We start from the raw sequence: 22,298 nt of genomic DNA, 5'->3' as shown, positions 1-22,298 counted from the left end.
TGAGGGTGGAATTACAATGTTGAAGTGGGCTGCTATTCTGAATGGACTTTACCCAATCAGAAAGGTGGGGGATGGGGCAATGAGCAAAAAGTAAAATGTGTAAGATGGACCCACAGGAGGGAATGACTAGGTCACTGCTCTGAGCTGACATCCTTGTGTACAGAGCCCTGGACGTATGTCCACCTGGCAACTGTCTCTCCCAGGCCCAGCCAGCGACTAGAGCAGCACAGACTCCCCAGTAAGAGTGACAGCCCACCTAGCCATGGAGGTTTGGATGGTATCTGATCATCCCTCTGACTGTATTCCTAGAGCAACATGTCCTTTAAATTGCTGGTATTTGTTTGTCAATAACAGTGAAGGAATTCTTGTGTTCCATCATTGTAACCATCCTACAAACCACACCCTAACTGCCGCTGGCCAGAACGTCCTTGCTAACTGGGAACCTTGGTTCCCAAGGCAGCTGAAACCAGCTCTCATGCTCCACACTCAGACAGACGGGAACTTGGCCTCATGCATTCTTTGTGCCACCAGGACACATTCTAGAGCTCGGGGGTACTTTGAACAGATAGCCCTGAGAGGAGGAGCAGAACACATGGAAACATCCGGGTACTAACCCTGCCAAGGGTCCACCCTGGGATTAGGGAGGGTGGAAGAGTGGAAGGCCTTCCTTACAGGAGGGAATCATCACCTCTCTCAAGACGGGGGTTTGTGACACACAGTTTTACGACTTAAAAGTCCAGGGAAGGGACGCCTGGGTGGCTCAGTTGGTTAAGCGGCTGCCTTCGGCTCAGGTCATGATCCCAGCGTCCTGGGATCGAGTCCCACATCGGGCTCCTTGCTTGGCGGGGAGCCTGCTTCTCCCTCTGCCTCTGCCTGCCTCTCTGTCTGCCTGTGCTTGCTCACTCTCTCTCCCTCTGTCTCTGGCAAATAAATAAATAAAATCTTTAAAAAAAAAAAAAAAAAAAAAAGTCCAGGGAACATGTGATGCCACCTTTCCATAAGAAATTCCTACAGGCCGAGAGCAGTTCCCCAGCCTTCCAGTCTCACAATCCCTTTGCACCATTAAAAATCACTCAGGACCCTGGAGAGCTTTTGTTTATGCAGATTTCACTTATCAACATTTACCAGATTAAAATTGAGAATGTCTGAAACTATTACTTTGAAAATAAACTCATTACACAACAACATAAATAGCATATTTTAGTGAAAATTCTCTAAGAAGAAAAAGAAATTCCATCCGGCTAGCTAGAACATAGTGCCTCAAACTAACCTGTGATAAAAATAAGCTTAATAGTGGTTAAGATGATAAATTTTTTTGTTATGTATATTTTACCACAATATAAAAAAAAACTCTTGCTTAGGCTTTAATTCTTAATCAACACACAACAGATATTTACCTGTCAACATCCTCTATAATTTTATATTAAGAATTTCTTTTAAATTATTGCCATGGTGAATAGTTCAGAAAATAAAATTAAAATAAATTTAAAAAAATAAATTAAAATGTTGAGTCAAATAATAACCAAGTTGTTAGGACATGCCACAGTTCTACCTTTGGAACTCAATTCTGTATGGCCATAAGGCGTTGATAGCTCACAGAAAACAAGACAGTTTCTCTTAAAAAGTGTCATTTGCCAAACCCTTTCTTACAATCCATTCTTAACCTTCCAAGTTACAAGAATCAGGTAATGTAAGCTAACGTTACAATCTGGATCAACCTAGCTTGACTCAGATCTCCCTTTTCTAGAAACTAGTGTGCTAAAAATGACATGTTTTCAAATAAACTACTACCATGGCTAATTGTATTCTTCCTACTGCCTTTGATGGATATGAACTAACAAATCTGCACTCAAAAAGACTCTTTTTAATTTCCTAAAGTAAAAAAGCAGAGAGATTTTAAGAGTGTCTCTACAGGACACACCAGTTTAAGATCAATAATTGTCTATTGTGGTTAATCCTATTTGTCAGCTGCCATAAAACATGTCCCAGAATTAGCTGCTGGGCTCAAGTACCATCTCTTGAAAACTAGAACGTGAAAACAAATCCTAACTGGCCAGTGGTTGACCTTTCTTTTCACTTAGATACTAAATTTCCCTGACCCTGAAATTAGAATCAAAAGCAGCTGTGTCTTTACGTGGTTTCCCCCCAGCATCAGGACAATGCAGGGCACATAGCAAAGACTTGACGAGCATGTGTTAAAAGAATAAACAAAAATAATGTCAAGGTTCAAGAGTTCACAATAGATATCAAAAGCAAGAAGTATTCACAGACACTTTACTTTTGGCAATAGACCAAGTTGCAAAAAAGTTACATATGTGGATCTTTATAAATTGTGTCACTGTGAAACACACTACCTCACTGTATGAATTTCGATCTGTATACCGGTATATTACTGCAGCCTATGAAGAAAAGTTTGGTGACATAACTTTGACTGTACTGGATTTGTTGTTCTTAATTTGCTCTTTCTGAAAGTAGATCATGTAGACATCTCAAATTCATTTTGGAAGTATTAAGAGGATATAATAGTAATAACTGAAAAGGGAAGTACCTATACTTTCAAATGATTATACTTCTTAACCCCCGCTTCATACTGACCTATTGGGGAATGGGGTAGCAGCGAAAGAGGATTTCTGAGGATTAATCACAGAATTTGACAAAAAGTAGAACATGTGGACAGAACTGAGGAGATCAGGCCAGGCGAGCCTGTCAAACTCACTGTTTTCTCTTCCTTTTGTTTCACATGGCAGTGCTTCCTATGGAAGGTGTCCAGTAAATCTGACTTAAGTTAAAACAATCTTATCCATATATTCTAAATACACAGTTTTACAAAGCATTCTTGTCAACTTGGAACATGCTCCTTACAGCATGTTACCATCACAAGATCGCATCTGAAGGCCACGCTCTACCAATGGTCAATGTGAAATTCTATTTAAGCGTAAAATAGGTTCTATTATTTCTCACTTCAAAGACCTGTACTTTCCATTATTAAGAATAAATCAATTCCCTGTCCAAGATAACCACCAAGTCAGACTGCACTGTCTCGAGCTTTCTGATTGAGGAGTCAGCAGCTGTGTGACACACGATACTTTATATCGATACGGATTTTCACTAACCTCCTCCTCAATTCCTAAAAAAGACTTTTCATATTTAACAGACGAAATGCATAAGGGAGTGTGTGTGCTGAGGTTTAGGTCCTTCTGCTGATAGAGGAACACCACATGCTAATCCGTGCATGCTTTTCCACACATCTGGAATATAGCTAATGCACATGCTCAGCTTTTGCAAATGAGATTCAAAGAAACAGATACTTTTTGAGATAGGGAAAATTCTTTTTTTTTTCACTCATCAATGTATTTTAATCATATTTTCACATCAGAAATCATTTATATCATCATTTTTAAGGACTCCTAATAATTCCTTTCTCAGGCGGTACTATAATGTTTTAACCATTTCCTATTGATTGATATTTGGAATTTTTTTCTATAGATAAGGCTTCAATGAACATGATTTACCTATATCGTTTTCTTTTTAGTTTTTATTTAAATTCCTGTTAGTGAACATGCAGTGTAATATTGGCCTCAGCTGCACTATGTAGTGATTCCACACTTCCACACAATACCTGAAACTCATCACAAGTGCCCTTCTTAATCCTCATCACCTACTTCGCCCATCCCCCACACACCTCTCCTACATTACACTTGTATCTTTACATACTAGTCTGATGCTCTCCTAAGAATAAATCCTTATAAGCAGAATTACTAGGTTAGAGTATGCATTTTTTTCAGTATAATTAACATATAACATTATATTCGTTTTAGGTGTACAATGTAATTGATTCTATATTTGTATATATTGCAAAATGATCACCACAGTGAACCTGCTGGACATCCATTACCAGTTACAAAATAAGAAAAACTTAAATATGGTCTGGGTATTAGGTGATTTTGAAGGCTGATTATTAAGTTTTTAGGTATGGAAAAGGCATAGTGGTTATGTATACTAAAAATTTTATCAGGGCGCCTGCGTGTCTCAGTGGGTTAAAGCCTCTGCCTTCGGCTCAGGTCATGATCTCAGGGTTCTGGGATTGAGCCCTATGGGCTCTCTGCTCAGCAGGGAGCCTGCTTCGCCCTCTCTCTGCCTGCCTCTCTGCCTACTTGCGATCTCTGTCAAATAAATAAATAAAATCTTTAAAAAAAAATCTTATCAAATTGAAATTCATATACTATTCGGGGGTATATTTTCCCTTTGCTACTCAAGGGAAATTCTAGCAGGCCCCATAATTCTCTGCCACTTCCAGGTAACAAAGTCCTGAATTTAGTTGAAGTCACAAAACACAATTGTGATTCAGGAAATGAAATGTAAAGGTCGATATATTAATGGACCCTTTCAGTAAGGCCTAAAAAAAGAAAAGACTTCTTGCTCCACCCCACACCCCCAGCTAGGATGTGTATAGGCAGGCTGCCGGCCTCTATCTTTTCAACCCACTTCCTGCCCCGCTTGTTGGCTGCTGTTACTTGACTTCAACTGCCATTAAAACAAAGTGATAGGGGCCGCTGTTGCCTCCCAATGCCCAGTAGCCCCTTTGTCTTTACAAAAAGAATCCCAACTTTAAGCTGGGCCCATTGCTGCCCCACAAGCTTGGATTTCTTGGCTTCACTCTGAGCAAGGCGTGAACCCGTGACTGACTCTGGTTAATGAGATACAAGTGAAAATGATGGGGGTATACTCTGAAACGATCCTTAAAAGAGATAGGGCAGCAGACCTTTCCTCTGCCCTTCCTCTCGTCCAGCTGCCTGGAACATGACGTGATGGCTGGAGCTTTAGCAGCTCCCCCAACCATGAGTCTGAGGACACATTCAGGGCCATGAGAGCAGTGAACTAGGAGGCTTGTTCCTCCTAACTGTGTGGAGCCACCATCCTTTCCACAAATTGCCTATGTCCTGACTTACTCTACGTAAGAGAGAAATAAACTTCTATTCTTTCATTTTCTTTACCATTGTTCTTTCATTTATATGCAGGCAAATGTACCCTCACCAGCACAGAAAGCTTCGCATTCTCTGAACTAGTAGCTACTTAAACCTGACTCCCTGTCTCTTATGGGTAGTTTTGTGGGTTCTCCAGGGGCTCCCCTCAAAATCCTTGTGATATAAGTGATGCATTCAAGTCCTTCGTTTGCCACCGCCACCCAAGCCCCTAACATTCACTTGATAATCTCTCTCTGCTGACTGTGCCACTTGGGCGGAGGTCGAATGGCTCCTGGCTGGCTCTCCATCCCTGCATGGGCCACATCTGGTCCATGGGAAGACCGCACAATCACTCCAACAAACTTGGCAGAGGGGGTAGCCCTATCGCAGCTGCTCCCCACTCAGCCCAACACCAAAACATCTCACCAGAGTCAGAGCCAGTCCGCTGCATTCCCAGCTCCCCGGGCAACCTCTCTCCAGGATGGGGCTGAGGAACAGCTCCCCCACCTCATGCTTCTTCCAGGAAAAGGGGGTGAGGTGAACTCACAGCATCGGCTTCACCAAATAAATCCTCCTTACAAATCTTTTATCGATGCTTTATATACCCTCAGAGTGAAGAAGATTTTCAAGAGCTGTGAACCTGATGTTCAGATATTTCCTTTGAAAATGCCTATTTTGCTCTTTCTCACAACGTATTTTAGTCACTTCTATCTAGTACATCTTGAGGCATTAGTCAAACTTTCCAACTCAGCTGCTTATGACAAAAACAACGCCTTACGGGAGGATGCACAGTTGTGGTAAAACCGTAAAGAAAAGCAAGGAAACAATAACAATATTTGGAAGAGCGTTCATCCCTGGGGTGGGTGTGGGGGCAGGATGAAGAAAGGAAATGCGATCAACAAGCACATGTGAGGGGCTTCAAAGAGAATGTTCTAGATGTTTATCTGGTGGTTATTCACTTTATGATTATAAGTTAAAATGTGCACACACATTACATATACATACATTTATTCATAGCCTACGATGTAAAAGAACAAAAACAAAATAATGTCTAAACTCCACAGCAAAGTAATTTGGAAAGAAGACTGCTCTCTGAGAATCAGGCTGTAAACTCGACACAAAATGGAGGGAGTTGGTCAAAAAATGACTTCCACCAGTGGTTGAAAGATTTCCTCGAAGCATCAGGGTGTTGTTCTTAGCAACTTCTGCAGTGGCAGTTAGCTCTGCAGTATGAACAATGCCCTTAGCATATCTAACCTTCTTAACTGTCTGGATGACAAGTGGGGGACAATATTACAGAGGTGCTCACTGGTAGCTCACAGCTACATGGGGCAGAGAAAGTCCGTAAGCCCCCGGAACTGAGACAGTCCTGGCCAGAAATTCAAGCGAGTGGACCCCATTGGCAGACTCTACATTGGTGATACCAACCCTGAGCAGTAGCGACAGTTGATAAAGTCTCCTGAATTCTCTCTGTATGATCTTTGTAAGAGTCCAAGCAACTTTCTGATTACAATCTGGCTTCTCTGGAGCCTGTCTATGGGAAAAGAAGATGCTGATCGTGTAGATTTTATTGTTGTTATTAAGGCAATATTAGCTTTATTATAACTCACAATGACAGCTGATACTTATATGTTTATGCCACTTGATCCTCACAAAAGTCTTCATTCTAGTGATAGGCAGCATAGGAGAGAGCTAAAGAGCAACAGAGACCAAGATCCAAACCCCAGCTCTGACCCTTAATAGCTGTGTAACCTTGAGCAGTACATTGACCTTCTTGGGTCTCAGTCTCCTTATCTGTAAAGTGGAAGTAATGATAGTTCCCACCTCATGGCACTGTTGTGAGGATTAAATGAGTGAATATCCCTAAAGCTCTGAGACAGCAGCTGTCACGTAGGGAGTATAATATAAATATTTGCTGTTACTCCGTGTTATAGACAAAACAAGTGGGGCTCAGAGTGGTAAAGTAACTTGCTTAAGCTCCACAGCTAGTATGTGGCAGATAGTTAACCCAAACACACTAGGCTTCAGACCCCACGTGCTTGACCCACATCCTTGTCATTAACCATCTCCGTAATTATTCGTCAACATAAATTAACCCCTGTGCCTGCTGGGTCTGCCTCAACCTTGGGGCCTGGGGTTCGATGACTTCCTTGGGGCCTGATAATGGTCATCACAGGCTGAAAACAGCAGGCTCTGGGCCTTTGAAACAGAGTACCTGACTCTCCAGCTGGGCCCCAGTCTGGCCCAGTGGCAGCTGACCTTCCCCTGGCTGTCCCTGGACAGCTGTCTCCTCTCCTGCTGACTCCCCACTGAAGGCCGAGATGCTCAAAGGCAGGCGTTGGTTCTGAGTTCTAGTTTCTAGCAATATACCAATGAGCAAACATAAAATGTAAATTCTTCTGTAACCCCAGATAGATTCAGATTATAGTCTCTCTGTCTTCAGCTGGTTGTAAAGCAGCAATCCTTCCTTCAGACCTTTGCTAACCTACCCAAGCCAAGGGCACCCTATACCTGTGAAGGGCCTGGGAAACGGGAAATGGTCCAGTCGTCATCCTCTGCCAAGGGTCTCCGACTGTCCTGAAGAGAAAGTGTGGTGGGACAACAGAGCTCCAGTTCCTGCTGCTAATACCCATGTGAACTTGGCTGAACCCCTTCGCCTCTCTAAGTGGCAGCTTGCCCATTTGGGAAGCAGAAAAGTTCGGGAAAATCTTTAAGTTCCTTCCATTCTTTGATCTCTGTATCTGTATTTTATTTTTTTTTTCTTAAGATTATTTTTTTATTTATTTGACAGACAGAAATCACAAGTAGGCAGAGAGGCAGACAGAGAGAGAGGAGGAAGCAGGCTCCCTGCCAAGCAGAGAGCCCGATGCGGGACTTGATCCCAGGACCCTGAGATCATGACCTGAGCCGAAGGCAGAGGCTCAACCCCCTGAGCCACCCAGGCGCCCCTCTGTATCTGTATTTTAATCCAGAGCCAAAGATAGTTTTGATTTGCCTATACTCACAAACAACTCAGAATAAATTCTCACATTAAGTAGATACTCAGACTGCTTCCCACAACGCAATGCCACTGCTATTTGCAACTGTACGGGGATAAAGGCACTTTCAAAAACCCCAACATGAGCTCTGGGGCTCCTAAGAGAGAAAAACCTATTTGCCTGATAACATACATCACATGAAACTTATGTCTTGAAAGCTTTTCCCCCTGAGAATACCAAGCAATAACCTGGGCCTATTCCTAACGGGTTCATGTCCATCAGCCCCGATCACACGTGAGCACACATGTGCCTATGTGTTTGCACACGCTCACGGTAGAATGTAGATCTTTTTTTTTTTTTTTTTAGAAATTTAAACAATAAATGAGAAAGTACTATGAAGACCTCAAAAAAAAAAAAAGAAAAGAAAAGAAAAGAAAAAAGACAACATCCATTACAGCGGTTGTCCCAAAATGAGGTAAGACAACTTACCAAACCTATCAGAGTGATTAATAATCTTATTTTGGGCCCTGGACTAATTAAATGCTTGCTATTAAATCAGTGATGCAAATAAATTTTTGAACTAGTCTGTACAGAAGAAATAAGTTGAAAAGGATCATAATGGATTACCACATGGCCCTTCTGGGGACAGTGGCTTGAGATGGACAATTCTTTTTATCAGAAGTATGTAGAAGATGCAGTTACTGACTGACTGGAAGCCAGTCAGTAACTGCACATCATTTCCACATCATTGTAACTTGTATTTTTATCCTTTCGAGCTATTTTAAGATTCTTTAATTTAGTAAAAATTAATTTTATCAGACATATCTGTTCAGAAGCCTGACTCGTGAAGCAAACTATAGATAATAAATTTCTCCACTCATTTTTAAGAGGTTTCGTAATCTTTATGTAGGGCCCTTCTTAACAGCTCAACAGTGCTGAACACCTCATCAAACTTCCAGGCACTATGTTTGTTACACTGGACTCTGATAGAAGGGGGGGATGGGGCAGGAACAAAAGACAAATGATCAGGAACTTGAGGTACATCGCAGGTAATGACCAGACTGTGATTCTGAATGATAACGCCGGGCTTGCGCTGAACACTTTGCCTAATTAGACTTCACACAAGGGGGAAAAATGCTTTAATATTTAACAAGTATAATGGTGTAATCAATGTACACAAATCAGGCCTGATAAGGAATATTGCTTATTAAAGAGAGAGACAGATGGCTCCGGGAAAGGTATGGTCATTAAATGTAAAACCTCACAGGCTCCAACTGCGAACACCAGCCACGTACTTTCAAATTACCACTCCAACCCCAGACACTCCATGCATTATTTAGTCCTGTCCTCTTTCTTATAGGTATACCCACACCATAGATTTAATAAAATAACTCGGTTCAAAACACTCATCTTTGCTGTTTCTCAGAGCTGTCTTTTCCTAACCACTCTTGCTGCCATCAAAAATCCCACTGAGTCAAGATGTCCAATATCTCTGTTATAATCTTTTCAGTTAGATAATTAGTCCTCCTTTTTATTATGCTCAAGAACACTTAATGTGTTGGAAGCATTCCTGACTATTAAATCCACCCAGCCTGCCACAAGATTATGAATATATAATTTGTTTATAGGTAGCTTTTAAGAAAACACAAAGTAAGCAAACAGCACACAGGAATATAGTTAAAACAGGCATGCTTATGAACTGCAAATCACAGTAAGAGATTTCTAAGGGTGGGTTATCTGTTCAGTTTCTCCAAGGCCAGCTTTGCATGAAGATACAAAGATCCTAGAAGGCAACCTGCCCATTCATGAACCCACTTGTTTACTAAGCCTATTGACTTTTAAGTGGCTGCATTTGTTCATTCCATGCATAGCACAGAGAACCCACTGTGCCTACACACTGTGCTACATACTCCTTGGGATGCACTGAAAACTATGTCAAGTACCATCTCTATGCTCCAGGAGTCTACGTGATCCAAGGACACAGAAGCAACGACAGTGCCTGCCATCATGTAATGCCTGGTACTAACAGAGGTACAGTGACAGTCTTGCAAGTAGGAGCTTTTGTGACAAACAGACCTACATTCAAATGCTGGTTCTGCCTGTCATAGTGATCTAACCCCCTGAGGTAGTTCATTGATAAAAATCTCAGTTCCTGGGTGCCTGGGTGGCTCAGTGGGTTAATTTAAGCCTCTGCCTTCGGCTCAGGTCATGATCTCAGGGTCCCGGGATCAAGCCCCGCATCGGGCTCTCTGCTCAGCAGAGAGCCTGCTTCCCCCTCTCTCTCTGTCTGCCTGCCTACTTGTGATCTCTCTCTCTCTGCCAAATAAATAAAATAAAATCTTTAAAAAAAAAAACAACTCAGTTCCTCAAATATAATTGCATGGGTCTAAAAAAATTCCACAAATAAAGTGCTTCAAATAGTGTTTAGCACAGAGTGGATTTCTTCCTAACCTTCTCCCACTTCTGCATTCCCAGGATAAAATGGGCCTTGTTTTACCTGAAAAACCAATTTTTCAACCCCCGACTTAGCTACAATGATACCCATATCCACATCTTACTTCTCTTTGGCACAAACAATCCCATTTTTCATTTGTGTCCCCAAACAAATACCTCTAGAACTATTCTTACCAAGTCTCTCCAGAAAAAGCATGGATTTGAAGTGCAGAGAACAAAAGATTTCGCATCTTAACCCATTAGCTGGATATGCACAGATGAAGCTGAGAGCATTTAGAGTCCATTGGACCCACGAAGCTGGTTGCCGTGATTTCCACTTCTGATGTTGTCAAGTCAACAGGAAATAAAAACCAATCCCCTTGGCCTCACAGTGGACCCCGAGAAGATGTCCCACATGTCATTAAGCCACAGCTTGACAATACATTCCCTGCTTTGTACTTCACTCTACTGCGAGCTGCTTAAGGTCAGACACCCCTGTCTTCTCATCGATGCAGCTCTAGCCCTGAGCACAGTGCCAAGCACACAGCAGGACGGCCATAACCAGATGCTAAACAACCCGAGAGTGGGCAGGAATTTAGGCAGCATCATTGTAGGGGCATCTAAAATGACCTGCCAGCTGGCCATGGTGCCTTGTGATGACACATTACAGAAACAATGGACCCGAGTTCCATTCCTAACAATGGAATTCTACCAAGTAGCTGGGTCATCCTAGATAAGTCACTGTGCCTCTCTGGACCTCTTTCTGCTCATCTGCAAAACACAGAGATGGTCAACATGATCTCTAAGGTGCTATTATTTCTGCAAAATACTGATGTTAGACCAAATGATCTCAGAAAACACTGATCCTGTTGATGTATTTTTGTCAACCAATGATTCTCCTGTGAATTCCAACTCCAGCAAGTCATGAACAAGACTATTAAATGAAGTCTACAAATCTTCCAGGGCCTATGCATCCCTTTCAAATATGCATTGTTGCCATTTCAAAGACTTCCAGTTCATCTAGATAAAATCAATAAACATGGCCAGCTTTATTCAAAGCTCCTCCATTCATTCTCTGACCCTCATTCCTAAGTGATTAGAAGAAACAGTAATATCTGTCCATTTCACCCTGGCATGACATTTGCCCCAAGAATAATCAAACAGTCACTTACAGAGAAAAGGGAAAGGAATCTAGAGAAGCAGGTGCCTCCCATGCCTCTTCACCCTGAGCTGGACCATCACCACAAGTCAAACAAACACCTCCTCGTGACTTCCAGCCACCGGAAGGTTCTATAAAGGACCAACACCCGCCTCCTACCTGCCTCACACTGGTGGAAGGTATAAATACTCACTGGTCACCAGGTGGCCATCAATAAAATTCACCATCTTGAAAGGATGGAAAAGAAAGCATAGTCCAGGTAGTGAGCAAATCATTTCTACAATCAGTTCCTGAGGTCACTGTCTTGAGTGGGAGAGAATCCAAAAAGCTTATAATTCCTACAACTATTCCTACCTCATTTCTCCCAGAACATGAACATGAAGGCATCGGTCCTGAATGAAAAGTCTAAAGAAGTATTCTCATGGTTTCTGTTCCACATTAATAATGACTGAGGTATTCGTTCAGACTCATTCTCAGAAGACAAAAAGATAATTCCAGAGCAGCTGGATAAATTTTCCTCTATTCCCAAAGGATATTCATGGAAAACATCCTCAAGATTTTTAATTACTTGAGTGAACAACATACTCTCTTCAAAGAAAAACCATTTTTGAGACAACTCAACACCCAAGATGTTGAATCAGCTTACTTGATCCAACAAGGTTGCGCATAAGTGTTCTGCTCAGATTTTGGCTTCGACCACCATTTGGATTGATGCATCCATTCACAGCCCATAAACATCACTGCTTTACATTCAAATGGCCCCTGAGTCTCAATGATTAAATTCCTACTTTAGGGATTAAGAATGTGTTCATCCCCACAGACTGAGTCAGCTCTGGAATCCTTTCTCTACCAATCTAGTCTCCTTCTTCTTTTTTTTTTTTTTTGAAGATTTTATTTATGTATTTAACAGAGATCACAAGTAGGCAGAGACAGGCAGAGAGAGAAGGGGAAGCAGGCTCCCCGCTGAGCAGAGAGCCTGATGCGGGACTCGATCCCAGGACCCCGAGATCATGACCTGAGCCTAAGGCAGCGGCCCAACCCACTGAGCCACCCAGGCACCCCAATCTAGTCTCCTTCTATGGCAACTTGTCGACACCTCCATCTGGAGAGAGAGACACACACACACACACACACACACACACACTTCAAACCGACCTCACCCCTGTTATTCAGGCCCAGAAATCTATGGGCCATGAGTGAAAAACCAAAAGGAACCTTCCACCAAAGAACATGCTTTCGGTGGAAGCCAGAGCTCAGAGGTCATAGGTACATCCTAAGAAATTCCCCCCAGAACACAAATCTCCTCCCTTGGTTCCTCATTATGTAGCCACAGTGGCATTTAAATAAATCCTATTTCTATGCAAATAAGACATCCAAAAGTATCCTGAGCATTTTGAGCTACTTACATCTCTAACAGCCCAAAAGGAAGTAGTTATTTCCTATCCATTTGTGTATATAAAAGATAGGAAATAAGAAAAGGACTGCTACTCTCCTTTGGACAGCTAATTAAAGTAGCCAGGGGACAGTAGGAATTCATTATTCAACAGTTAAGTCCCAGCCACCACCTTGTTCCTTTCGACCTAAAACTGGAAGTTACCTAAGCATACCAAAGGTGGTTTTCTGGGCTTGGTGTCCATACCCAAGCATCTTATCATAGTAACATATACATGGTGGGTGTTCAAGACATATATGATTACAATCATCTAGAACTTGAGACATTAAAACTTGGATAAAACTATCCAAGAGTAGAGTTAGAAAAGTCAAGGTCCAGGGAAGATACAGGATGCTCCTCCTGGTCTTCCAAAAGCTCCTTGATCCTTGTTTTCTCTTCCATGCATCCTTCCTGTGGGCCTTTGTAGTAATAACAGCTGATACGCAACATTTACCATGTGCTAAGCAGATTACATGCGTTATCTAAATCAATCAGCAGACCATCCAATATGGTAAGAACTATTACCCTCGTTTTATAGATAAGAAAACTGGGCTCTAAGGATTAATGAACTTGCCCAAGATCACACAGTGAAGAAAGAGTGGAGCTGCGAAGCTAGGTGAACGGACTCCAACGGCCAACCCCGTTCGCCAAGGTACTGCTTCCTCATTCAGTCCCCTGGTTCCTGTACGTTCTCACTTAGAGCGCTCAGCACACACCCTCCTTCCTCTAATCTTCCCGAGAACCAGACAAACTAACTTGGATTTCATTTCAAGGACTATTCTTCTTCCCACTAAGCTGTCTGTCTGTTGTTGCTGCTGTTGTTAAGTTTGCTTGTCCATTTCAATACACTCTACTAATTCCGTAAAATGGGCTTCTGAAAATGGCAGTAACTTGTTTTAAATAGACTATTCCTCAATTTGATACTCTTTTTAAATGTTTTGCATTTTTTAAAAACTCTGAATCAAGCTTCTCTTGCACCTGGGCAGGTTCTGTGTGCCTATTCACAGAAGGGCTGGTTTATGTCTCTGTGCCAACACATGAATAAATAACGAGTGGAGGCCTCCTGCTCCTGGCTGAGGTAGACAGTCCCAAACTGTAATGATTTTGTAAAGCCCTCATTCCCTCCCTACCACACATAGCATCTACCCTGGACACCAAACAAGGTAGCCCATTATCATAAAACCACTAGGCACATCTCTCTAAAAACATTCCCTGATCTTAAAACACAGCCCACTCTACAGAAATGACAGCAGGACTCTATACTGGGCCCTGTGCACCTGGCTTGCCTTCCTGTGAAACAGATCTGGGGGTATTAACCACACCTCCAACTGGAACCAAATTTAAAAAAAAAAGTTTGTTTCCTGTGACTCCGGCTACCTCTTGACGATCTAGAGAGGAATGGGCAACAACTAATAATTCTGACTTAGCTCCTTGCTAAAAGAGCATGCTGCTTTTGGAAAAACCCTACAGTAGGAGACCAAGGAGCTAGAAGCACGTAATAAGACACCTATCCTGAGCTCCAAGCTCCCTTTGTCTCCTGGAATTCATCCTCTTCTGGCCGGCCTGGGTAGCCACCCAGTGTGACAGGAACCCCACACTGGCATCAGCTCACGGATCGCCTAACACCACGTCTGTCCTAGGCCCCAAGAGGGAGACCCAGAAAGTAACATTTTAAATGAATTCATCACATTCTACCTTAAATTTAGATATTTTTCTTTTTTTTTTTTTCCTTTTGGATATTTCTTTCTGTACCATGCCCTTGTAAGCGGGGGGGAGAGGGGGGGCTGTGGTGGGCAGGGAGAGAGAAAAGGGAAAGAATGAAGAGACAGATAAGAAGGAAGAAGGGGAATGAGGTGCCTGGCTAGCTCAGTCAGTTAAGCGTCCAACTCTTGATCTCAGCTCAGGTCATGATCTCAGGGTCCTGGGATGAATAACCCTGTGAGGGGCTCCATGCTCAGTGGGGAGTCTACTTCCCCTCTCCCTCTGCCCCTTCCCCCGGCTCTCAGGTTAGCACACATGCACCCTTTCTCTCTGACTCTCTCTCACTCAAATAAATAAATAAATCTTTGGAAAAGAAAAGAGGGCAAGAAGTAAGAAGAGGAAGAACACCATTGTCCATAGCACCTACTGTGTCTGGTGGCTTGGCTCTTTCCTTTCTAACAGCTCCTTTAATTCTTTCTACAGCCTGTAAGGTATGATTACCCCCACCCCCTCATGTTCACAAAGAAGCTAAGCGCTCAGAGATGTTCAATGATGAGAGCAGAAGCCCCAGTCAGGCAGTGGTGGAGCTGGGATTCAGACCCCAGGACTGCCTAGCTCCCAAGGCTCAAACGCTTTCCTCTCCACTGTCTTCCAAGCTGTCTTCCACTACTTGCCATTTCTGTAGTGTCCAGCAGCATACCTTAATCTGAGGGGCGGATGATGAATATGTGTTGACGAACGCATGAATGGTTGATTCCAGCTTCACACCTTAATATTCTGCAACCCACACACTCTATTTTATTCATATATTCTGCTTATAACATGCCTGCAAAGTACCTTGATAGGAAGTTAAATGTTGTACAGAAATAAGTTGTACCACATTGTATTGTATTTCGAGCTACTAGAAAAAGCTACACACAAAAATCTATAAATAAAAAATGCTGAAGCAGGCTTCCTGATAAAAATTCATTTGTCATCTTGCTCCATCATGTCCAGAAATGGATATAAATACAATAATCTAAGGAAAATCAAAGTTTTCACATTCTGTGAACCCTCGGAACACTAACATGTTTTTTACACTGCTAAGGCAGTGAGTACTCATGCCAGAAAAGATGGCACAAAGGGTTTGGTTTTTTTTAAGTTTTTATTTAAATTCCAGTTAACATACAGTGGTAGTATTGGTTTCAGGTGTTCAACACTTTCATGCAACACCCAGTGCTCATCTCAGCAGATGCCTCCTCACTCCCCATCACCTTTCTCATCCATCCCCCCCACCCATCCAACTCCCCTCTGGTAAAGTTTGTTACCTAGAGTTAAGACCTGGTTTACCTCTCTTTTTTTTCCTTTGCTCATTTGTTTTGTTTCTTAAGTTCCATGGTACGGTATTTGTCTTTCTCTGACTGACTTATTTCACTTAGCATAATACTCTCTAGCTCCATCCATGTCATGGCAAGTTTGAAGGGCAAGATTTCATTCTTTTTTATAGTTGGGTGATATTCCATTATCTTGCACACACACACACACACACACACACACACACCACATCTTTATCCATTCATCAATCGATGGACACTTTGGCTATTTCCATAATTTGGCTGTGTGGATAACATTGCTCTAAACATTGGGGTGCATATGTCCCTTTGAATTTGTATTTTCCTATTTGGGTAAACACCTGGCAGTGTGATTGCTGGGTCATAGGGTAGCTCTACTTTTAACTTTTTGAGGAACCTCCATACCATTTTCCAGAGAGGCTGCACCAGTTTGCATTCCCACCAACAGTGTAAGAGGGTTCCCCTTTCTCCATGTCCTCGAGGATGGCACAGAGGTTAGGAGCTCAAGTCGCAGACCCAGAAAGGCCTGATGTGAACCCAAGGCCCAGGCACAGAACTCACAAACTGCCCTGGGGCAGGCAACACACCCTCTAAACCTTAGTTTTCTCATCTGTAAACTGCAAATGCTAAGAGTGCAGGCTTCCTGAGGTAGCTGTGCTGATTCAATGAATGACTCACGGCCCACGCTTATCAGAGCAGCTGCTAGGTGGGTAAGGGCCCCTAAGTGTTAGCCATTTTTATCACTTGAGGAGAACTAAAATGGAAGTGCAACAAGAAAGCTCAAATGAATCACTTACCTTCGCAAATGTTATTACAAGCACTAAATTCACCTGAATCATCTGTTTCAGATTACTGTGGTACTAAAATGATCTGCCCTGAAAGCAATCCCATCAGCAATACAAAAATAATAACAACCACCACCAACAGTGATATTTACTACGTGCCAGGCACTTTTCCAGACAAGAGCATCGCACACGGTTGTGTATATGGTGCCACACAAGAGAGCGCCCAGCAGGAGGTGAGTGAGGCTGAAGTCCAGTTCACTCCCTGTTTATGGTGCCACCAAGGGGCACCCCATGGGCTGGAAGCAGCTCTGTTTACATGCATTAATTGATGCGTTAAATTTAGCAAACATCTAACAAATGGAAGACAGAAGTTAGAAAGTCATTTTTGAGAGTACCCAGGACCCAGGTCGAAAACCACCATTTCAGTAATCGCATTAACAGAGTAGATGAGCGCACCCCAAAGTCACAAGTGAACAACGCCTATTGTTAAGCTGCATAGCCCTGTACCACGTGGGAAAATGAAAATCAGGTAGGCCCTAGTGCTGGGTAGAAATAGACAGTTCCCCTACACCTCCTCCCTGCCTCCTTCTCCCCTCTTCCTACATCAACTCAAATATCCCTGTGTGTGACAATGAAACAAAAATATCATATTTGACCCCAGGAAAACCAAATGTTACATTTAACATTGTCTAAAATCAACAACAAAAATCATCTATGTGGCAAGGTGATGTTTCACTAAGTGATAGGTTCCAAACACTGCACTGCAAACTCTAGCAAACAGTTACCATTTCTGTCCCTCCAAGAGGCACCTCCCCAGCGGTGGGTCCTAAAAATGACTCCCAGGTATAAAGACGTTCATTTCCTGCCACCTCAAGCCTCTATAATCTCCGTGAGCTCAGGGGCTCTGGCCCAAACTAAAACCCCTCATCCCAGATATAGCTATATACCTATCATTGTGACTTAGACCTAGCATCAACCTGGGAAGGAGAGACGGGGGACACCACATCCTCGCAGGCTGGATGTGTGACAGTGAAAACAGTACTCTTCCTGTTCCGGAAAAGTATTAGTTTATGCAGACAGGATCTGTGTAACTTTTTGATATGCTCAGAATCCAAAACATAATCCAGACATATTTCACTTAATCAAAGAAAAGTGATAACAAAAATTATCTGTGACCTTGACACAAAAGTTATTCCTCTTATGCAGTTCCCTAAAGAGTCCAGATCCAGACCTTGGAAGAAACACAGTGAAAAACAGATTGCCTTGTTTTGAAATCTCACCATGTAAAAGTCAGAATTGAATGTCCAATTATTTTTTAAATTCAGAAGTGTTCTTCTAAGAGAAGAAACCCCTTGATAAGAGTTTGGGCCTACAATACAATGCTCTCTTTCCTAACTATTGTTAATTTTACTTTAAAAACCGAAGGTGTTTAGTTTGCCACTATAATTAAATGTCACAGAAAACCTGGAATATTCTCTTATTCATTTGCAAACAATATGGCAATATTTTCAGTAATAATGTGTGCTTAGATATATTGTCAGTATTTTTTTCTACCAAATAGCAAATTACATCTGACAAAAACACCAACACACCTTTGAGTTGTTCAACCGTCTCAATGACTAACTCCATTCAAATTAGAGTTTCGAAATAAAAGGTCTTTTCCAAAACTCACAGAAGAAAAGTGCCTTTCAGTGATGCATCTTGGAATTCAATGAAACATATTTCTTAAAGCTGGGATTTAACATGGTCCTCGAAAGAAAGAAAGAAAGAAAGGGAGAGAAAGAAAGAGAGAGAGAGAAGGGGGGGAGGGAGAGAGGGAGGAATAAAGGAAAAGGGAGAGAGAGGAAGGAAGGTAGGAAGGAAGGTAGGAAAGAAGGAGACACCAGAAGCTTCTACTAGCAGGAGAGCATTCCTTGAGAAATAACTTGTATTATTGTTAGTGCTGCAAGTAACTATTTAGGAGATTAAGCAATTTTAAACACATTAAAAGACAAAAAATAAGCTTCACCAAAGACATACCTAAAAACTTGAAGATAATACAACAAAATCATACGTTTGCTTTATTAGAAAATTTTTAAAATCATATATTTGAATATAAGGATGTGCAAAGTAAAAAGCCCATCCTCAAATCTCCTTTAAACCTCTAAAGTGATTCTAAAATGGTACCAAATCCATCATTTACGATGGCTTTCATTTATTTTTAGGCCTTTGGTAATGCTTTTCACACAGGGTTGCCCTTTTGTAATAAAGTATTCTGTGTCAAGAACCAAGGAAGTTTAATTCCTTTGCTACCTTAAAGGACAGAATAATGGGCAATAAATGGAGCCCAGGGTGATACACTATGCAGAGGAGGCCCCTAGCGGTGAAGCTGCTGCTCCAACTTGGCTTTATACATGTGCTAAGACTGCTTTATCAGGAGGGCAAAATCAATAGGTAATAAAGTCTACCTGAGCTTTGCTTTTTTAATAACCTCTATTAACCCTAATATATAGTAGGCCATCATTTAGAATCCCAAGTTCCTTTCATCAGGAATATGTATATTTATAAATAAAGGATGTGACCTGAAGAATAACTTCATTACATTCTGCATTTAAATTAACAAATACTTGTGGGTGCCCGGGTGGCTCAGTGGGTTAAGCCTCTGCCTTACAGCTCAGGTCATGATCTCAGGGTCCTGGGATCGAGCCCCGCACCAGGCTCTGTGCTCAGCAGGGAGACTGCTTCCCACCCACCCTCTCTGCCTGCCTCTCTGCCTTCTTGTGATCTCTCTCTGTGTGTCAAATAAATAAATAAAATCTTTTAAAAAAAATTTTTTTTAAAAATTAACAAACACTTTTGAAACCCTTATACCCTGCTAGGCACTGAGCTGGGGGCATGGAGTCAGGGTCAACAGGAGAGATGAGGACCCTCACAGAACTCCCTGTTATTTCTTTTCAGCATAATCATGTTACATTGAGGACAGAGCTAGAACGATAAGTGGACTGGGAAGTACAATTCACCATCATATGACCTTGTGATGGGTTCTTACCAATAGGAAAACCCGAAGTATTGCCCACTCCCACCCTCAAAGGCTCAGCTCCTCACTTTCCATATATATAGGGCAGCATCTGAGGTTCTTCCACAAAATAACGTTGAATGAATGAATGGAAAATAAGATTGCACAGGATTTTTTAAAAAATAATTAGGATTCTATTTACTTGACATAGAGAGCACAAGCAAGGAGAGACAGGCAGAGGGAGAGAGAGAAGCAGGCTCCCCACTGAGCAGAGAGTCCGATGTGGGACTGGATCCCAGGACCCTGAGATCAAGACCTGAGCTGAAGGCAGACGCTTAACCCACTGAGCCACCCAAGCACCCTAGGATTTTTAAACTTAAAAAAAAAAAAAAAAAAGTTGAAACATCCCAGAGTTGAGGATTCCCAGAAATAAAGGAAGACAGAAGCAGAAGACAACATTTATGAAGGACTTCATGTGCTCCAGGCAGTGGGATAAGTTCCTAAATGTTGTTTCATTCTTCCATAAGGTAAGGAATATTATTGGCATTTTACAAAATAGGAAACTATAGCTGGGAAAGGGTAAGTGACTTGCCCAAGGTTATTATACATTGGATAAATGGGAGAGGCTGCTTGGAGCCCAGGTACCTGGGATGGCAAAGCAAATGTTTGCTTCACTGTAAACTGGTGAATCCCAAAGTTTGAGATTTTCTTTTGAAACCCATTAGTGCAGCTTGCAAGCAGGAATACGAGCTTAGGAACACGAAGATGAACAGAATTAAAGTATTTCAATACTGTATAATTTAAAGAACATATTCAATGCAGAGGAATTATTAAATATTTATTGGGTATGGCCCACCTCTTGCTTTCCAGGAACTGACATTCTCTGGGAAAACAACACGGGATCCCATATACTATTAAACACTATTACACGTGTTCGAGTCACTATTTATGACTAAGGCTTTTTTTTTTTTTTCCTATACGCTCTATTCCCAAGTTTGAAAGACTTTTCTCCTTCCAATTAGCAACATGACAGCACTGCCCAGGGCTTATTAATGCTCACGGTGCAAGTAATACTATAATAATTATGACTGCCTTGTATGAACAATGTTTACAAAATCCAAGAAATCCAGTAGAATTAAATTTAAATTTCTAGTAAAAAGACGCGAGAGAGCAGTTAATTATCTTTATCATCTAGACCTACCTAGCGACATTTAAGTAAAAACTACTCCAAGGCTTTGCAATCAGAAAAAGAGTGGAGTTTGCGGAATAACCACTCTCGCATTCACTCGTGTCCCCAAGCCTCAGTGTGTCCGCACAGACACTGCTGTGAAATTCTCTTCTCTCCCTTCGCTCTTTCTTCTTCGCACGTCGATGGAAAGAGAACTTCAAAGTCACCGACGGCGCTGCAGGTGCGGGAAGTGTCGCGGAAACAACAACTTCGCCTTCTCTCCGCGCAGCTTTCCCCTCCTCCCGGCCCTTCGAGCCCCCCACCCGCCGCCCGACCGTGCCCGCGGAAGCTTCTCTCCACGGAAAGCACAAAACACACCCGCGCCGGGCGTCCTGTGGCTCGCGCACCCCCTCGGACACACGCCCCGGGGCCCCGCCCTGGGGCCCCGCTCCGAGGCCGCGAGCCCGCTGCCCACCGGCCGCCCTCGGTACGCCCCCTGCGCCCTCCCCATCCCGGCAAAAATAATGCCAATTTCGGCAAAGTCGTCGCGCGGCACGTGTGCGGCCACTTTTGCAGGAGGGTCCGAGAACGCAATTAAGCCGGCAAAGGCCACGACAGAGGGTGGCGGAGCCCCGGGGACCGCCGGCGCGCAGCGGCCGCGACCCTCCCCGGCCGCCGGCTCCGCGTCCTCGCGCGTCCACCTGAAGGCGCCCGCCCGCCGCTGCGCCGAGCCCCTCCCCCGCCGGCGCCCGAAGACCCCCGCGGCCCGCGGACAGCGCGAGGCCGGGCGCCGCACCGTCTCCCCCGCGGCACCAGCCGTCCCGGGGTCGCGGGCCGGGCAGCGCGAGGAAGCCGGGCCGGGCTCCGCGGACCCGCGAACCGCACCGACGCCCCCGCGCGGCGCACCACACCCGGCGGCCCCGGGTGGGGATCCGACTCACCGCGAGGCGCCCTCCGGGCTGCCCGGCTGGTCCCCGCGGCTCCCGCCACCGCCGAACTTTCCCTCCTGCGCGGCCGCCACGGGCTCGGCTCCACCTCTCGCTCAAGCAGCCGCGGAGCCTCCAGGGACCCGGGGGGGGGGGGGGGGGGCGGGGAGCGGCGGCGGCGGCGGCGGCGGGCGGGCTGAACCTCGGCCAAGCCCCAGCGCCCCGCCGCCGGGTGGGAACCCGCGGGCCGCGAACTCGCGTCGCAGCCGCCCGCCGGGGGTCGCGCTCCGCTGCGCCCACCCTCTTCCCCCGCCGCTCCCCTGCAGTGCGTCCCTCTGCCCCGTCGGAGCGGGGCGCCCTGGCGGAAGCGGGTCCCCTCTCCGCAGGGGGCACGCCTGAGCCGGGGTGGGGGGGGGGCGTGGGGTC

General features: G+C 43.8%; 1 protein-coding gene across 4 annotated transcripts in view; it reads right to left on the bottom strand.

Moving 5' to 3' along the window:
• The window catches only part of CSGALNACT1 (chondroitin sulfate N-acetylgalactosaminyltransferase 1), a 324,526-nt gene extending 302,533 nt beyond the window's left edge, over positions 1-21,993 (bottom strand). For 2 of the 4 annotated variants that reach the window (XM_032838031.1, XM_032838034.1), the window contains exon 1: positions 5,391-5,723. The gene's annotated coding sequence lies outside the window, so the exon portion shown is untranslated. Of the gene's footprint in view, positions 1-5,390; positions 5,724-21,887 lie in introns of those variants that run through there. The other 2 variants (XM_032838035.1, XM_032838030.1) reach the window with 2 other exon arrangements.
• Between the last annotated feature and the right edge of the window lie 305 nt (positions 21,994-22,298).

This window comes from Lontra canadensis, unplaced genomic scaffold (genome assembly GCF_010015895.1).
Source record: "Lontra canadensis isolate GAN:19392208 unplaced genomic scaffold, GSC_riverotter_1.0 scaffold101, whole genome shotgun sequence".
Lineage (NCBI taxonomy): Eukaryota > Metazoa > Chordata > Mammalia > Carnivora > Mustelidae > Lontra > Lontra canadensis.
Note: the sequence above shows the minus strand (reverse complement) of the source record. Positions and strands in the feature narration are given on the sequence as shown.